The sequence below is a fragment of the Myotis myotis genome, unplaced genomic scaffold (genome assembly GCF_014108235.1).
Source record: "Myotis myotis isolate mMyoMyo1 unplaced genomic scaffold, mMyoMyo1.p scaffold_m19_p_3, whole genome shotgun sequence".
Taxonomy (NCBI): Eukaryota; Metazoa; Chordata; class Mammalia; order Chiroptera; family Vespertilionidae; genus Myotis; species Myotis myotis.
The window spans coordinates 69,779,074-69,794,194 of NW_023416335.1; positions in this window are offsets into that span (position 1 = coordinate 69,779,074).

Below are 15,121 nucleotides of genomic sequence, written 5' to 3' on the forward strand. Positions count from 1 at the left end.
CCTAGTACAACAAACCTGAATACAATAGTTATCAGCTCTTTTTCTGTTTCTGACCAGCCTTACTTAAATGTTTACCCATCATTGTCTAAGCACCCTCTCCCTGAAAGGCTCCCCCAGAGGGAGCGCACTTTCAACTCTATAACTTACGTGAGTATCCATAAGCACATATATTATTCACTATCCTACTTCCTTGTGCACATTCTGACACTATTTCTAGACTGAGAGAAATCTATTGGATAATTTAGAACACATGAGAAAACTTTAGAAAGGTCAGCTCCATATCTTTAAGTGGATTTTAGTGAAATCTGCATAGATCAAGTAATCTAAACAGAATAGGAAAGAGGAAGATGAATTAAATGAAGATAATCAATATATTCCTACTCTATCAAGAGTTAGCGAAGAAGTGGTTGTGCTGAAACAGCGATTTTCAACCTTTTTCATCTCATGACACATATAAACTAATTACTAAAATTCTGCAGCACAACAAAAAAATACATTATTTGCCTACCTCACACACAAAAATAGGCGTAATTTTGATTCATTCAACAGCTACGATAGTGTTGGCTATTGTCATTATTATTATTATTATTATTATTATTATTATTTTAATTTGGCAATCTTAGAGAAAAGAGGTCCATGTCCCTGACTAAATAGTAAGGTATTGAATGTTTAAAATATTTATAGTGTCACACTGGTTGAAAATCGCTGATCTAGAGCTTGAAGTAATTACAATGTAATGAAAGTTTCAATAGTGGGGAGTTTCCTAGAGGAGTTCTGTCCTTGAAGTTAGGAAATAATGATGAGAACACAATAGTATTCAATTAGCAGCTCACTTCCTATTAATTTCTTTTTTTTTTTCCAAGTGAAAGGTGTCTATACTCAATTTTCAGTTTAATTTCTTTTTCTAGATCAGAGGTAAATACATTCTTCTGAAATAATTCAATTTAGTAACATGTAACAGAAATACCAATACAGAATTATATGAGAAACAGCATTAAATTCTAGGAACAGTACATTTAATTTATGTTGCTTCAGATTAAATTTTGAAATAGCTTAGATTGTTAATTATCTTAATTGAATTGAGATATTATTAATGAAGGTGTTATTCATTGTTTTTTTCAGCATAGAAATTGAATTATTACTCTTAAAGAGCAAGTTGGAAGATTTAATTCATTTTCATCCAACTTTAAGTGCCACAATAAAAAATTCTGTAGTTTTGCTTTGTGGATTTAATACGTTTTTATTGTATTTGTAGATTAAAAAAGGATGTTGACTCTTTCCCACAAATGCTGTTTTGCCTATCTATTTTTTTTCTTTTACCAAATGGAAAAACTACTAGGACAATAGAGAATAGTAGAGTCCAAGTTGAAATTGACTGAGAAGTTTGAATTTGTGGTCTTGAAGACTAAACCAGAGTTGACATAGTTATGGCTTATACCCAAGAATAATAATGAAGCTTCACATGCATTTTGAATGACTTCTGTGTCCTTACAATTTAATAAATTAGGTTCTTACAATATGTCAGTAGATACCAGAAACACATAAAAGAATACTTCCGTAAGTGTCCTAAAGGAAACCGCTCAGTGTTGACATCAATTTTTCCCCTTGCAGAAAGATATTAATGTGGACAATCAACATACAATTGTACTTGAAAAAAAAAAAGTGCAGAATATTTATAAGAGATCTTCCTCTGAGATTCATAACCAAGGAAGGAATTTAAATAGATAATCCCTTGAAGATAGGAGCCAATGTGTTATCATTATCAAATAATCAGAAGGAAAGTTGGTAGGAAAAAAAAAACACCCACAAAACTTCCCTTATTGAAACTGTTTTCTTACCTACAAAATATTTTGTATGATTATGATCACCACATTACAAAATATTCTAATATGCAAGTGGATTGAGATAAAACTAACATATTAAAATAATTAAAGAATTGTTATGTGTTTTATTTTTTTAAATATATTTTTATTGATTTCAGAGAGGAAGGGAGAGGGAGAGAGAAACATCAATGATGAGAGAGAATAATTAATCAGCTGCCTCCTGCATGCCCCCTTCTAGAGGTCAAGCCCACAACCCAGGCATGTGCCCTTGACTAGGATCGAACCTGGGACCCTTCAGTCCACAGGCCAATGCTCTATCCACTGAGCCAAACCAGCTAGGGCTCATTATGTATTTTAAAGGAAGAAAGTTAATACAAGATGCTGTCAAATTTAGAAATAATGGGAAATGTGCAAGATGAACATAGGCATTTATAACATATTATGGACTATGAAGATACTATAATACACCTAATATTATTAATGAAAATACATGCAATATTATTTTATATAGCCAGTTTGAACTAAAGGGAGTACTTTAAGGTAAAAATACTGTACTTAAAGCGCAGGATTTGAGAAACATTAATGCTTGGTATTAATTTGTTTAAATCATGCAGTGAGCATGTACATGATGAGCAACTACTATGTGAAAAAGAATAGTTCACTATTAATCTCAATTAAAAAAAAGAGTGACTCAAAGTGAAGGAAGACCTCAAAATGATGTTTATTTTGTCACCTGCAGGAGGAGCAGGAGTTATATAGTCAAAGATGATTTGAGGAAAGTGGCAAAAAGATTGCAAAGAGAAGAAACAGAGAACAGAGATAGCAGAGGGATAAATAATAAACTATCTAAGGCATTAAAAATGATTGAGGGACATTACTAATAATTTGATACTGATGACTTCTTAAATTGCTAGAGTAACACTATCTAAGATAGACCATTGGCTTTAATTGGCCATAAGTCAACTACATTAAAGCTCTTCTTGTGTTTTATTTTTTTAAAAAGTATATTTTATTGATTTTTTACAGAGATGAAGGGAGAGGGATAGAGAGTTAGAAACATTGATGAGAGAGAAACATTGATCAGCTGCCTCCTGCACACTCCCTACTGGGGATGTGCCCGCAACCAAGGTACATGCCCTTGACTGGAATTGAACTTGGGACCCTTCAGTCCACAGGCCTTCGCTCTATCCACTGAGCCAAAGCAGTCAGGGCTTGTGTTTTATTTTACATCTTTGGATGTAAGTTGGAAAATTCATAAAGTTCTATTATAATATTATAATCCACTTATTTTTGAATATCAATGGTGCTGAAAAGTATTTTTTCGCTAAAAGTAAGGGTTTCCTTTTAATTAATTTGTTATTAATTGAATAACAATTATAATAATAGTTCTGCAGTTTATTTTTGAAGGTTAAATAGAATCCAAGAAATTTGGGAGCTGCAGCAAAAACAAATGACCTTTTCTAATTTCTGCTAAAAAAGATAGCAGAGGAAATAATTTTCAAATATTTTGTATTACATTTTTTGCTTTACAAAAAAAAATAGTTCCATTTTAATTAATTAACTATAGAAAATTGTTTTTAAAGTCTCAAAGTGCATTGCATAATATCTTGGCTGAAGGATATTTTCATTCTATTTAGATTCCATTATTATATTGCATTCATTTGAGAAAATATAGTTTATGATATTTGAAATTTGGAAATTTTGAATACATTGGGTTTTTCTGATATTTTGGGGTTCATAGGTCAATAACATTTTGCTTTATTCTTTAAAAATAATATCTGGTGTAATAACATTTTATGGAGAAAGTTATGTAGGGATGTTGGTGAAGGCAAATAAAAGAATAAGGTAGGGGGATTTAAAATGGCCAGTTTCATGACATATGGTGAATAAACAGACTACAAAATTCAGACAGAGTTTGGAAGTAAACTTTAATTGCATATAGCAACTTTTGTGACAATAATAGGCAAAAATTAATAGAGAAAAATGAACAATTTTCTGAATATGATTACAAAGATTACAACACTAAGAAAGCACAGGTGTAATGCATTATGAGATGAAGAACATATGTGTAGGATATTATATTTTAAAAAAAATTTATTGTTGAAAGTTTTACCTGTGTCTCCTTTTCCCCCAATTGACCTCTCGTCACTTGCCCCCACCCCCTATTGTCTGTGCCCATTGGCATGCTTTTATGTATGGATACAAGTCCTTTGGTTAATCTCTTATCATTCTTATTTTTATATTGCTTTAAAATGTTGAATAGATGTGTTTTTGAAGTGTGTAAAATTTGAATCAAAAAGTAATTATGTAGTTTGAAGAAGTGAGGCACAAAAATAATTTTCTAAATAATAACTTGCATACTGATCATATTTTGACTATGTTAAAGTTAAATGCCAAAAAGCAGTGAGTACACTGGATAAGAGTGAAGATTTTTCAACTATAATGTATGGATTTTGTCTTCAGATTGTACCACTTTGAAGTGGTGTCATCTTTAGTAAGATAGCCAATCATTATATCCCTTTATTTTTTCATCCATAAATGGAGCTAAACAGTATTTATCTCAAAAGAGTTGAATATGACAAATACATGAAAAGTACTTAAAATAATGCCTGACCATAATATATTCAATCAATGACTCTATCTTAATTTTATTATTAAGATTGAGAAGAGTTGATGTATAAAATAAATGTTAAAATATCTAACATTATATAAATTTGATAGTATTAACAATAGTCCAATATAAATTATGTTATTAAGAAATTACACAAATCAAAAATTAAACTGTGTTATTAAAACAAGAAAACTGAAATAAGAAATTAATTAAAACAAGAAAACAAGCAACATCCTAAAAAAATGTTCTAGGCAATAGAACAATTAAGAATCATATTGCATTATGGTTTTCCAGAAGAAAAATGTAAAACCTATCAACTGAACCATTTAAAACTGTATTGTACATATTACTGAAGTGTATACTTTAAGGAACAACCCTATAATGTGGTGACTAGTGGCCTGTAATATCATTTACATTTTATTCTATTGCTTTTTGACAATTCAGGGAGAAAAATCATACTACAGAATTTTAAACTTGTTTTAGATAGCCATTATAATGTAACATTTGAGTTAAACCTCATTCAAAGGTGCAAATTCAAAATAAAATAAAAACTGTAAATATAATTATAATACTGTTTTCTTTCTCAAATTTACATATTTAGCACACAACCTGAATGATGCTTTTTAAAAAAATATATTTTTATTGATTTCAAAGAGGAAGGAAGAGGGAGAGAGAGAGAGAGAAACATCAATGATGAGAGAGAATCATTGATTGGCTACCTCCTGCACGCCCCCCACTGAGGACTGAGCCAGCAACCCGGGCAACCTGGGCGTGTGCCCTTACTGTAATCAAACCTGGGACCCTTCAGTCTGCAGGCTGATGCTCTATCCACCAAGCCAAACCAGCTAGGGCCCGAATGATGCATTTTTTTTTTACAGAACTTCTGGAATATTGATGCCAGAAATTTCTTTGAAGTTGTGACAGAAAAAAAAAATACAGGTGGAAAACCAATTGTTTTGGGGGAGAAAAATTTTTTTATTGATTGATTTCCCTAACTCCCCTCAATTTGTTCTTATGCTTTATTTATTATGATGAAGGTGACATTAAGATTTTTCTACTCACAATCCACTCTAACAAATTATATATTTCAGTCCCAGGGCACCTAATGATCAAAATTCTAACATTTTAAAATCAGTATGCATTTTTAGCTATTCAAAATATTTACTTGCTTTCAAACACAGTTAAGCTTAGCATAGGCAGTAAAACTCACTTACATTTTCTTCCTAATAATGTTTTTTTTAAAAAAGGCCTATGTTAATGTTACTGTCTCTGAATTTCATTACTATAATAATTACTTCTCTTTGTAGTGTAAATTTTCTCTGGGGAATACCTGCATACAAGACATTTAGAGATGCAGAAAGAAGTTATATTAAAGTACCCTACATGTAGCTGTCAGTACATTGATTCATGTATTTAACACATAACCAAGGATACACTGCCAAAGAGTATGAGGGACAGAAAAAATGCAGCCTTCACTGCGTGAAGTAAAAATATTTTGGAGGAAGAAAATATGAACACAAGTGTGGTAGACTTGAATATGACAAATGCTGTGAGAGAAAGATTTAGGATTTTCAAAAGATTTAAGATATACGTGCAGGTGAAAGATGTGTCAAGATCTAAGGAGACTATGATTATAGAGGTGAACACTAAACGGTAAGTAAGACAAACAGCAAAATTATAGAGGTGAGAGCATTTCCAATTGTGGCAATGGCTTAAGAAAAATAAAAGAGGGAACTGTAGAACTTGCAGTCAATAAAAAGATACAAGTTAATTGAAGCACAGAATATGGGATGAAACTGGAAAAAATACATCAACAAATTAGGCTGGAGTTAGATTTTTTACTTCCTGAATTACCAATGGAGTTGTTCAGAAAGGAGTTTGATAAGGTAGCAAACAAGACATAAACCATTCAATGTAGCTATCAATATGGCTTTCTTTTCTGTTAGTTTGCATCTTGTTTGCCACCATTTCAAGTGAGCCCAATAACTTTAATTTTAAAAATTAAGTGTTTTAACTTGAAAATAAATAAGCAGTGGTGTTATATAATTTTGATAGTAAAAATTAGTAGTGTAAGATTGGGAAAGAAAGGGTAACCTTTATAGCATATGCTAAGTGGAAAAGGTTTCTTTTGGCTACAAGTAGGATATTATTAGTGCCAGGTATTGTGCTCCTAAAATTTTATTCAAAATTGTATTCATTCTTTTCAAATGATATCTAATGTGCTATGCTAATGTAAAAACTGGAGAGAGAAAAATTATTGAGAAAAAAAATTTTCTTAAGGTAATGAGAATGAAGTTGGGTACTTTATTTAATACTCAACTTGATAATTGTGATGGTCAATTTAATGTGTCGATTTGACTGGGTTAGGAGATATCCACGTACTAGTATTTTTGGTAAAATATTCTGTATGTTTCTGTGAAAGTATTTGGATGAGCTTAATATTTGAATCAGTAGACTGAGGGAGGAAGATTGTCCCCTCCTATAGAAGGCCTGAACAGAAAAATAGGTGTGGGGAGGTTTATGGGGAGGGATCAGGAGGGTGGTATGGAGTGGGGGCTGATCCTCCCTAAGTAAGAAAGAACTCCTCCTTCATCTAGGACTAAAATGTCAGCTCTCCTTGTATCCCGAGGCTGCTGGCTTTCCGACTGGAACTATTTTATCAGCTCTTTCTGGTTCTCAGGCCTTTGGACTGATAACAATTCCATCCGCTTTCCTGGAGCTCTGGCTATGGGTATTTGGATTTCTCAGCCTCCATAACCACATAAACCAATAAATATTCTACTGGTTCTGTTTCTCTGGAGAGCCAGGACTAATTCAATAGTGTAAGAGTAAATACTCAAAATTATTGGCTAAAAGCTATCTGTTGAAAGTAAGAAAAAAGACTTCTCCTCCACTGTTTTCTTAGACTTTTTACTTAGAAAAACTTGTAATCTCTTTCTCTTTTAAAAATATATGGAAGAATTTTTAAAGGTAAATCAAATAACTATTTGTGGGGCCATGTGGGTACTGGAATATCAGGGGGAGAACACTTTGTAAAGTATTTGATTCTGCAACCACTTATGTTGCACAACTGAAATTAATATAAAATAATAATAAATGTAGAACCTATTCTGAAAATAAAATTAATCAAATATTTAAGGTAACAACAACAACAACCAGCACATCAGCCTTTTGCCAGAGTAATGCCTGGAACTTCCTCCTCAAGGACCCGGGGCCATCTCTTTAAGAATGTAATCATCTCTCGGATGATTAGTGACTTTGAGCATGTTTTCATATGTCTCTTGGCTTTCTGAATGTCCTCTTTTGAAAGGTGTCTATTTAGATCCTTTGCCCATTTTTTGATTGGATTGTTTATCTTCCTTTTGTTAAGTTGTATGAGTTCCCTATAAATTTTGGAGATTAGGCCCTTATCAGATATGACATTGGCAAATATGTTTTCCCACACAGTGGGCTTTCTTGTTGTTTTGTTGATGGTTTCTTTTGCTGTGCAGAAGCTTTTTATTTTGATGTAATCCCATTTGTTTATTTTCTCTTTAGTTTCCAATGCCCTAGGAGCTGTATCGGTGAAGAAATTGCTTCTGCATATGTCTGAGATTTTGTTGCCTTTGGATTTTTCTAGTATTTGTATGGTTTCCCATGCTCAGTCACTAATCATCTGAGAGATGCAAATCAAAACAACAATGAGGTACCATCTCACACCTGTCAGACTGGCTATCATCAACAAATCAACAAACGACAAGTGCTGGAGAGGATGTGGAGAAAAAGGAACACTTGTGCACTGCTGGTGGGAATGCAGACTGGTGCAGCCATTATGGAAGACAGTATGGAGTTTCCTCAAAAAACTGAAAATGGAACTCCCATTTGACCCTGTGATCCCACTTCTAGGAATATATCCCAAAAAACCAGAAACACCAATCGGAAAGGATATATGCACCCCTATGTTCACAGCAGCACAATTCACCATAGCTAAGATCTGGAAACAGCCTAAGTGCCCATCAGTAGATGAACGGATTAGAAAACTGTGGTACATCTACACGATGGAATACTATGCTGCTGTAAGAAAGAAGGAACTCTTACCATTTGCAACATCATGGATGGAACTGGAGAGCATTATGCTAAGTGAAATAAGCCAGTCAATGAAGGAAAAATACCACATGATCTCACTCATTCATGGATAATAGAGACCATTATAAACTTATGAACAAAAATAGATACAGAGGCAGAGCTGCCTCGAACAGACTGTCAAACTACAGCAGGAAGGCTGGGGAGGGTGGGAGGGCAGGAGGGGGGTGGGTAAGAGATCAACCAAAGGACTTGTATGCATGCATATAAGCATAACCAATGGACATAAGACACTGGGGGGTAGGGGAGGCCAGGGGATTGTCAAGGGCGGGCGGGGGGGAAAGTAGACATATGTAATGCTTTTTGTAATACTTTAAGCAATAAAAAAATAAAATAAAAAATAAATAAATAAAAAAAAAGAATGTAATCATCAAGGAAGACAGCTCTCTCATGCCCCAGTTTGTGGAATGGTAGGGACCTAAGTTCCATGACCACATCCTCCAACTTGCTAAACTCCCTCCTGTCACAAAGATATGGGTGGTTTATTTTTCCTGTGGATAAAGCCAATTAACTAACACAGATGGCCACCCTAATTACCAAATGAATCTATGATGAAATATTGATGATGCATGGTGCTATCAAGTCCTGTTACTCATAGATTAGTCATTGTTTATCTGGAGAACATGTAAATAATGGGGTGTATCTGAGTGGGTGTAGAGAAGGATAGATTTATGTCTTTGCAGCCTCTTAGAGGATTGCCCGTGATGTGCAGCACATTCTGGTTTGATGTTTATTCTGTTAAACAATGACACTACTTTCTGTATATTCTACCTTTGTGGGAAAGTTTTCTGAGTTGGCAAGATATTTTGTTTTCAATTATATTTCTCCAAAAGTAACATCATTTTAGGGCTAGAAGAAAGACACACCCAAAGGAAAAGAGATGGCTTTGGTTGATCTGGGTACATTAAATTATATTGCAGGTGGTAACAAAGGAACACAATTGCAATATTAGGAGAATGAGGGTTTGAAGTATGAAAAAAAACAAGAGTATCATGTAATTTGAAATGATTATTGATCAGAAAGTAAGAGTGACAACTGTTCTTATTGAAATATTGCTTTAATGGTACTGTTTTCCAAATCTTGTCTATATTGATGTGGGATACAGAATTTATAGCCTATTGTGATCTTATTTTGTATAATGAGACATCAAACAACAAAATACTGTTAGAGAACATGTGTTAAGAAAAAGTCTTGAGAAAAACTGAAAACATAGATTAGGTAAAGACATTTAATAATAGCTTAGCTCAGCAATAAAATTTTGTTGGTCAGGAAATCTTTTGTCTAACACAAAATCTTTTGTCTGAACATATTTCATACTAAATCTCTTGAAATCAAAATATAGCTTAGCATCTGCATTCTAAGATACAAAGTAAAGCATGTGTGGGGAAGTATACATTGGAATGATTCAAATAGGTATTATAACACTAAAGTAACACATTTTCATGTTTAAGGTAATGAAGGAAGGTAGTTAGAATAAAGGTAAAGAGTAGTACATAAAGGTTATGCATATGTTGAATTTCCTAAAAATAACATGTCCAATTAAACTTTGCATGATAAAATGATTGATGAATACAGTCATTTCTAATAAACCACCCATCAATTCTTCAGGAGAGCGAAATTTCATCATTTGTTTTTACAAACTAGTAAATTGTGTTCTTTTCTTTCTATCTACATAGTGAATCAATTATTTTTTTTAAAATTGTATTTGATTTTACACATTATCTTTATACTGTATTTGTGAGAACAAACTATTTTAAAAGTTACTAATAGCCCAATAAGTAAATAAGCATATGTCCAAAACATTGTATATGAAGAAACCTATTTATCAGTTAAGCAATGAAAAGAAAAATTAATAATAATGTCTCCTAGAAAAATGAAAAGAAATTGACTTCCAACAACATTATCTGTAAATCAGTCTGCAGATATTAACTGGTTGGCGAATTTGATGTTTACATATTTTGAACTAGGGAAATAAAGGGCAGTCTGTAATTCCCTATGAGAATATAGTCTATGAGTACTATAACTTACAGTATATTATAAAAGATTAAATTCTGGGAACAGAAAATATCATACTTTTATGTTTCTGGGCTAATTAACACTGAAACCACACAAAAATAGCACAGCAACTTGCTTTCGGATATATTTGCTACTGAAAAATAAGCCTGTGAACAAATTAAAATAGTAACTTATAAAAACTAATGCATTACTCATGAATCCTCATTTTAAAACCTTTGCTTCATTCACTCTGCCCACCAAACCAAAATTTAACATAAATTCTATACATTTCCAGTCAGCTTTCTTCTTTGCAAGCTCTTTTTGCAGTCATCATATCCAGTTCCAAGATTATATTATTATTCTTTTTGGATTTCTACCTTTCATGTGAATCCTGTCAATGTGGCGTTCTTACTTACTGAAAAAAGTCTATTGAACCTGAATTTGCTTTATCAATAAGTATTTTGTGGGGATTTTAGGAGAGTGGGCATTTGACAATAAGATTGTTTTAAAGTAAATGGAATGGTTTTATTTAAACTAACTCAACCACAAATAAAACTGTAAGTTCTCATATATGTTACATATATAAATTTACACATATGTGTGTAATATATATTAATATATATATATAATTTAGGGTTCCAATTTTTACATAACCTTTTCACCACTTATTCATTTATGTATGTATGTATGTAAGTATTTATTTATTTATTTATTTATTTATTTATTTATTTATTTTTATAATAGCCATAGAGCACTGTCTCATTGTAATTTTGATTTGCAGTTCCTTGATAATTAACGATGCTGAGCATCTTTTCATGTATCTGTTGTTCATTTGTATGTCTTCTTTGGAAAAATGCCCATTCAAGCCCTTTGTCCATTCTAAATCAGGTTATTTTATTTATATTTATACTAGAGGCCCGGTGCATGACATTCTTGCACTGGGGGCAAGGGGGAGGGTCCCTCAGCCCAGCCTGTACCCTTCAGCAGTCTGGGAGCCCTCAGGGGATATCTGACTGATGGCTTAGTCCCGCTCCTTGTCAGCTGGCTTTTGGCTGAGGGGTGCTCCCCTGTGGGAGTGCACTGACCCAGGGGTAGCTCCTGAATTGAATGTCTGCCCCCTGATGGTCAGTGCACATCATAGAGACCGGTCTTTCAGTTGTTTGGTTGATTTGCATATTACCCTTTTATTATATAGGATTTATATTGAGTTGCAGGGGTCCTTATATATTTTGGAAATTAACCACTTATCAGATACATAGTTTGTAAATATCACACACACACACACACACACACACACACACGTTGCATTTTCATTCTATTGTTTCTTTTTCCGTGAAGAAGTTTCTCGGGTTGAGATAGTTTCACTTCTCATTGCTTTTGTTGGCTGTGCTTTGTGTGTCATACCCTAGAAATCATTTCTCAGACCAGTGACAAGAATCCTTTCTCCTATGTTTTCTAGAAGTTTTACAGTTTCAGGTCTTCCATTTAAGTGTTTCATTTATTTTGAGTTGATTGTTGTGTAGAGTAAGGTAGAAGTACAAGTTCATTCTTTGCATGTGGATATCCTGTTTCCCCAACACTATTTGTTGAGGCTTTCCTCACTCTATGTTCTATTACCTTGATTGCAGTGATGATATCACAGGTGTTTTCATGTCTTCAAATTCATCAAATTGGACACACCAAGTATGTGCAATTCTTTGAATATCAATTATACCTCAATAAAGCTGTTAAGAAGAAAAAAAAATCCGATTTTTAAAACACAAACTTTTCCCCAACACATGTATATTTTCTAATAGAGAAAGTAAAGTTTAATATCAGATTGGGTGGAGTTGAGCAGACATTACAGAAAATAACCATAGAAAATTAGAGGAAGGATTCTAGCTTTGCAAAACTTACCCTAAGTTTACTGTCATATTTTACTCTCTTCTATATAAATAGCAGCCATCTCCTTGCACTACAACCCTGTCACATCTCATAAACCTGGCTGAGTGAATTGAGTAGATGGGAAACCTCCAAGGAGACATCAGTTACCGCAGTAAGTGGAATCAGTGATTCAGGAGAGTTCACTCATAAATACTTTTCCAAAGTCCTAACTTTGTGTAGGTTGGAACCTGGATGGTGAAAGTGCTATTAAATGAGTTCCTGTCTCTATTTTAGTGCTGAAAGATGCTCTGAGATATTTCTCAATATAGCTATAAAATAATAGTTTCCTGGCTAAATTCCAGTCCAGAAAAATCACACACAACCCCTCTAAATCTTAAAAGTGGCTACAAAATTTTAAAGGCTGCTTCTCTTAATGCTTGACAGTAATTCAACCACTGCTCTGACACTGGAGCAAGCAGGGAAGCTGCTTAACTACACAGTGATGCTGATCATACAAACAACCTATAAGAGTTAGGTCACACAGGAGTTCGGAGTCCAGAACTCTAAATAAAATTGTAAAAATAAAAATAGCACAATGTGGAATTTATCATGATGCATCTATAGTTATACAGGTATGAAGCATAAGGAGGTCAATTAAAAAAAAAGAACAGCAATGGTCAGATGTTAGGCTCTCACGTACGAAAAACATGTGTTGGTGAGCACATCTTTAAGTCTGGGTTCACAAACTCAACTCGGACTGTAGGATGAGTAACCCCGAAGTGGAAAATAGGCCAGGTAAATGGTGGTGGACTGGACTGAGGAGCCTAACAAATCATCCTATGGAGAGTATTCAAATTTATTTTTAATATTAATTTATACAAGCAAAAGAGACTGGCAGCTGATTCTGGCTCTGAAGCCACTAGTTTTAAACCATTTATTTCACTAAATTTCTTAAGTAAAGCTGCAAATGTTTTCTTTTTCTTGTAACATCTCACATCTCCTTTTATTCATGTTACCTACCATGTGAATATCTTCTTCCCTATGTAAGTTTATCTCATAAAAGCATTGGTGACTAACACTTATTACACACCATCCATTAATTTAATTTTCACAAGGCATGAGGTTACTTCTTTTGCTTATCTATAATAATAAAAGCATAATATAGACGTCCTTCTGAAAGTCCTTCCAGATGACCTTCTGGATGAAGCCAGGGCTGCGAGGGAAGCCCGAGTCCTGAGTACCTGCCAGCGGCCGGAGGGAAGCTTAGGTCCCTGGTGTCAGAGGGAAGCCGGTGCTGGCAGTTTGGTGAAGGAAGGCCTACTCTTGCACAAATTTTGTGCATCGTGCCTCTAGTCTCTACATAAGGAAACAGAAAGATTGAATCTAATAAGTTGTCCATAATCAAATAGCTAGGAACTGGCAGAGTTTGGTTTGACTCAAAATGTAATGAAACTCTAAAATATTCCTAAGGATTACATATTCATTTTGTTGTGAAAAATGGAGCTAAAGTGCCTATCTGAAAGCATTCTATCAAGTCACCAAAACATAATGTAAAGGATTGAGAGAGAGAGATAGAGAGAGAGAGAGAGAGAGAGAGAGAGAGAGAGAGAGAGAGAGGAAAGGTCTGTATTATTGAGAAAGAATGGACAAAGGATTTGATCTAGACAAAGCTATATTTACATTGTTAGTTGTATGAGCCTTCCCAAGTCCCTTAAATATTTTAAGCATAAATGTGCTCTTCAGTGGTTGGTCCGCAACAATTATGGTAAAATATAATTATGGGCTTTTCACTATTGTAAATGAGTGTGAAATCTGTTCTAGTACCCACACAGGAGGGCAGCAATGCCCATATTTGTTTCTTGGTTGGTTTAGAACAGATGACACCCATTAGACACTTGTCTCTCAAGTCACAAAGATTCCTGAGATCTCAAACCATAGGTATCATTGATCTTCTTTCTTCCTTCTATGGAAACCTGTACAGTATTGCCGCACCATTTGCCTTATTCCATAATTGTTCCATATCACAATGAAGTTTCATCTGCTGAACTCTCCTTTTAATAGGACAAGGCTTTTATATCAAAGCTTTATGTAAATAATCCATTCTGTCTCTGCTAAGATTAAGCCTGTTTTTTTTTTTTTCTTTGGCTCAGGCCACCAGGTCTTTGCTCATGGTGGCCAGTTTGGACTGGTGTCCATTCAGCCATTCACTTCCAATATCCTTCTATTTAAGAGTAATTGCATCTTTTTCCTCCTTTTCTCTGTCCAAAGAGTACATTTATTTGGTTGATCAAGAGGTGCTTACACTTTGGAACAGGGGTCCTCAAACTTTTTAAACAGGGGGCCAGTTCACTGTCCCTCAGACCATTGGAGGGCCGGACTATAGTTTAAAAAAAAAACCTTGTCGGCTGCTAAGCAACAGGCAGCGGCGGCAAAAACACCCGGCGGGCCGGATATTTTCGGCTGGCCGTAGTTTGAGGACCCTTGCTTTGGAATCTAGAACGCTCCTATTGATATTGTCAGGAATTAGAGGAATCAAAACTTTAGAAACAGAAAACTCTGCCTAACTTCCCCAAAAAGGAAAATAACTTTGGTTTTGATACTACACTCATTTTCATATGAAAATGCTTTAGAAAGCACATGTGCTTTAGAAAATATACTTTATTATATGAATAGCTACTGCTGTTAAACATGAATAAAATAAGTTGTT